General features: G+C 42.0%; 1 long non-coding RNA gene across 1 annotated transcript; it reads left to right on the top strand.

The window, feature by feature from the left end:
- The first annotated feature begins 589 nt into the window (after window positions 1-589).
- Window positions 590-1800, top strand: LOC136540041 (uncharacterized). Its single transcript, XR_010779851.1, has 2 exons — window positions 590-758; window positions 841-1800. It is a non-coding gene; the product is annotated as an uncharacterized lncRNA (long non-coding RNA).
- The last annotated feature ends 3380 nt before the right edge of the window (window positions 1801-5180 follow it).

Raw genomic sequence — 5180 nt, 5'->3', positions numbered from 1 at the left:
GAGTCTTCCCGGGTGGCTTGGAAGAGACGGGCGTCATGCCGGTGTGGAAGAGGCGGGGACGAGTCATCCGAGCAGCGTGGGCAGCTGATCTGAAGCGGACGGTTCGAATGCGAGCGTGGGAAACAGATCCGGCGCGAGCGGCTCGTGAATCCGAGTGGACAGGGCAGAGCAGCCGTGGACGTCCGGGCGCTTGTGCTGGCCATCCGTTTAGGCCTTTAGGGCCTGTTCGGCTTACCCCATATTCGACTTGTTCGGCTTCTTTTTTCTGCCGGAACAGTATTTTTCTCTCACAACAATTCAGCCGAAACAGTGTTTTTCAGCCAGTTTCAGCCAAGTTTCAGACCAGCGAACGGGGCCTTAGGGTACTAACGTAGGGTTTAGATGTTTAGGGTTTTGGATGGAGAAAGTACTTCGTAACATTCATCATGTTTTGTATACTAAAGAAAAAGAAGACTAAATTCAGTTAAACGCCTTGATTAACTTAATAATTAGAGAGGGTGTATAAGTAAAAAACTGCAACCTTAGGGGTGCTTCTGACTGCAGGCACCTCTATATAATGGTGCTCAAAGAACCTTGCTGCTGTACATCCCGCAGCGCACACCCGATCGAGGCCGGAGATTCATCTACCAGCAATCAGCTGGAGAAGAGATCGGCGTGATGGCGAAGAAGCAGCAGCGGCAGGTTGTGTGCATGGTGTTCCTGCTGGTGGCCTTCCTTGTCATCTCGGCCATGCACGCCGTCCCTGCAGAGGCCGATAGGTTACAGTCACATGTGCTTTCGTCTTGTCCTTGCCGTCGTAAACAATTTAACCGTGCGTGAGGCGGGTTCTCGTGCAGGAAGGACGCTAGCAGAGTCGTCGGTGGGTTACGAACCACTGAAACCAGGCGTTTTGAATCCTGACCGACCAGGTGTTGTTTACACCAGGCCATGCAGAGAAATAACCGAGTGCCCACATACACATGGAACTGCAACGCCATGAGCCTATATCTTGTGACACACAGTTTGGTCCGCCTAGCCCACTTGGCATCGCTGTACCTAATGGACGATGGCATGCAACGTGGAATTAAAGGAGCCGAAAGGCAGTATATATCCTTCTTGAAATATACTCTCGGTTGCCAACTTGCCATAGGATATGATAGCGAATAATTAATCCCTACACCTACGGGATCGGACCATCTAACGGTGGACGGGTGGAAGTAACTTGCGTGCCTAAATCATGGAATGTTTAGGTCCCGTTTGGCAGGGCTTCACTTTGGCAGGGCTTCACTTCACTAGTGAAGCTATTTTTTTTTTGCTTCAGCTCCACGAACAGTTCCACCGGTGGAGCTGAAGCGGTTTTGGTAAACTGTTTGGTAAAATGGTTTTCCTTTGAGAGCATGTTTTTAGGGGCCTGGAGGAGAAGCCACTTTTTTTTGGCTCCATCCCACCCCAAATCACTGTGAGAGCATGTTTTTAGGGGCTTCACAAGTGAAGCTATTTTACTTTACCCCGTTTTGTAGAAAACGGCTCCTGAAGCCGGTGGAGAAGCCCTGCCAAACGGAGCCTTAGTCCGTCTGTAGTCTGCCATTAGGCAAGATTCGGCGAGTCATATGTATGAATATATAATAAGTAAATTTGTCAGCTTAGTCTGCGAAGACGCTCGTAAGGGTATGGTTTGTTTGCCTACGTTCATAGAGCTGAGTATGTATGTATTGTGTAAACGTCTGCGTACTGTGTTAATTCTAAAGAAAAGTAAATGAAAATTCGTGTCTGTAATGTAAACTACACTGCCGCTGTTTTACATTTCAGACCCATTTCCAACGTGGCCTTCTCCTCTTATAAATTTATCCCCTTTTTCTTTCAGGCTTTCGTAAGACTTCTCAAATCCCTGAAAACTACGACGTACTAGTTCATGTACAATTCACCCGTCAAATTGGTTTACCGCATGTGCTGATAAAGAATGATAGTTGACAACAACTCAAGCACTATACAAAAAAAAGTGGAAGCACCAACCAGTGTCGGCCCTAATAGAAACAATGGAAAAAACTATGAATTTTGTACGATTCCAATTTCATAGGAAAAGTTTCCGCCCCTTTGGTACCAAGATTGAAAAAACACAGAAATAAAAAAAAGGAATGAGATAGGAATGCAAGTCTAAAATATATTATGATTGAAGAAAGAGATTCAGTGACGATGGTTGTTTGGATGGCCTATAGAAAAGCGCAGGGTTTTTAGATAGGCACATGCCTCCATCCTACGTGAGCTAGCAAGAAAACGAAGGTCGGACTGGATATAAATTCTCCTATGTATAGAATCTATTGTTAGGAACTTTTCCTATGAACCAAGCAATGCTACAGTACTCAAATCCTAAGGAATCCAACTCCTACGTTTTTCTTGTTTCTCCCCCATTTCAAAGGGCTCCTAAAATCCTTCGAATTTCTATAGGATGCATGAATTTATAAAAAAAATTATAGAAAAACTAATGTGAGATTGGATCTCGCGAAAACTTCCTTTGTGTCTACCAATCTCTTCAATGCCTATAATATTTTTATCTCTTTTGCATCCCAAATGACTCAGATCTCCGTGTCATGTCACTACTATAATAGATTAATATATCGCCACCGGCTCCAGAGATCCCATCACCACCGCCAATTTCTTCCCTCGTCGGTGAAAATGGCAGTACTACAAAGGAGAAGATTTTCAAAGGCAGGCGGTAACCGATGGTCACTGTTAATCGCCGGTTGGCATGCCTGTCCTATAAATCGGTTGATAGGTTGGCAACCTAGCACCTTGAAAGGTTCAAGATGCCCAAGAAAAAGATGAATTGGGCTAATTTAATTTTTTTTGCAATAACTAAGCCCATTTCACCCCTAGTGGCTAAATATGTTCTCTATTATTCTACCGCACAAAAGTTTTGCACCCTACGTTCTAATCCTACTCTAGCATAGCAATTCTAAGAATGTAAAGACATGAATTGAATTACTCAAATGTAAATGCTCAAAGTAAAGAGATGGAGAGGAATACGGCGATGTTTTTTCGAGGTATCGGAGAGTCACCACTCCCCACTAGTCTTCGTTGGAGCATCTGCGCAAGGGTGTAGTTCTCCCTTGATCCGTGCAAGGATCAAGTGCTCTCTACGGGCTGATTATACGATACTCCGTCGTGGTGAATCACCCACAACCGCTCACACCAGGACTTAGGTCATCCACAACCTCCGTCGGATGATCACCAAGCTTCCAATCACCACCGAGCCGTCTAGGTGATGACGATCACCAAGAGTAACCAACAAAAACTCTCACTTGACCAAGACAGGCCTAATAAGAAAGGTGGATGCACACTTGCTACTCCCTATGCACTAATGAGGTCCTTAATCTTGGATTATTAAATCTCAATCACCCCACTATGCTCTTGCTCTCCCTTGCACTCTAAAGTGTTTCCTTAGCTGAACAAATAGACAAGAGAGCTAATAAGTTGGACGAGTAAGAGAAGTATTTATACTTCCTACTTCAAAACATAACCATTGGGGTCTAACTTAGCATAATTCGGGGGTGACCGGACGCGCCTGTCATAGTGACCGGACGCGCCCGGTCAGTAGCCAACGACTACGTGACGAGATGGATATGACAAATGGCTAGGCATGCATTTCATTTGATTTATTATATGTTTGTTGAGTATTTTGTACTCTCTCTTGCTACTAGCCCTCCCCTATTGAGATGAAAAGAGACAACTTATGATGACATGATGTCCCAAGCACATGATCTACGGAAGTCACATGAGAAATACAATATCCATATAATTTCTAGTATAACGTGATGGAGTTGTTATATTTATTTTAGGTAATGTTTATTAACCGCTTTTTTTAAAATGAAACAAAATTCGTAAGGTCCTAATCATTGTTCTGTTGCAACACTTTGATTAGGATCATTACTTAAGAAGTCATCGCTTTGTCAGGTAATAATCCCTAAGTCGGCATTTTTTTACCATGGTAGTGAAAATGCGAGGCGTTACACGTGGTATCAAAGCAATGGTCAATCAAACCATGCATATAGTTAGAGACTAGGTAGCATAAACGAGTTTCTTTAGTTTAATTAGAAATAGCTTGTTAACTTGGTAATGTTGGAAAACCTTCCTGTGAGCCTCAACTAGATAGACTTATAGGTGGAATGGCGAGGAACTAGAGCTGGCAAAAACAACTAACTGTCTTTTAACTCGAATAGAAGTAATCACTAACACTAAATCATTATGTTTTGCATGGGGAAAATCCATGTTTAAAAAAACAAGGGACGTATTCTGAACCTTCATGCATGTGTTCACATACCAATCCATATCACTATTTAAAATGATGGCAGCAACTTCAGCATGTACATATATATCTACTTAAACTAAGCGCCATCCTTGCTAATTAAGGACCCATTATAAAATCCTCTGGAAATGAAGTTAATGCAAATGCCAGATAGTCACTCGTCTTTCTCCTGCTTTGTTAACTTGAAAACAAACATGCTTAGTTCAACTTCCTTTAAAGCATTGTGATGTTCCTAAAAATAAATTATTCAGATGAGCTTCGTTTTAGTTTTATCCCCTTATAGAAAAGGTTGCCATATTTTTTCTTCACTACTCCTTACTAGTTGCACGCCCACTCATATGACATGCCTCTCCTTCGAGCAATCCAAGGTAAAAGTTGATTGGCATGATATACATCTTTGCTAAGGACATGATTAGTGCATCTAGTCACACTTTCAATTTTATTAGGACCTTTCAAGTGGTTCTATTTTATTAGGCTCATTCATGAAAATCAAATGATTTTGATGTTTATATGATATCACTATTGCTTCTATGCTTGATTTGATCTAGTGATAGCATATGACATGTTTATGGGCTTGTAAACCTAGTGTTTGATCTAGAAAATGAGCTCTAAGTATTTAACTCAACATGGTATAAGATAACCCTTATTTAGAGGTGTGAAGAAGCTTGTCCTTGGATCAAACCGAGTTAAATATCTTTGGCATATATTCTAGTTTGAACCAAATTCGGAACTTTGATCCTCATCCCATTGATTGGCATTGATAATCTCGACCCTACAAGTAATACTATCTATATTTTGAACCTTTGTGGTCATTGATGACAAAGGGGGAGAGAAACAAAGATAGTAGTAAAGATAGTGAAAAAGGGGGAGAAGTATCATAAAGGGAGAGAAACATAAA

This window comes from Miscanthus floridulus, chromosome 1 (assembly GCF_019320115.1).
Source record: "Miscanthus floridulus cultivar M001 chromosome 1, ASM1932011v1, whole genome shotgun sequence".
NCBI classification, from domain to species: Eukaryota; Viridiplantae; Streptophyta; class Magnoliopsida; order Poales; family Poaceae; genus Miscanthus; species Miscanthus floridulus.
This window is presented reverse-complemented; position numbering and strand designations above follow the sequence as displayed.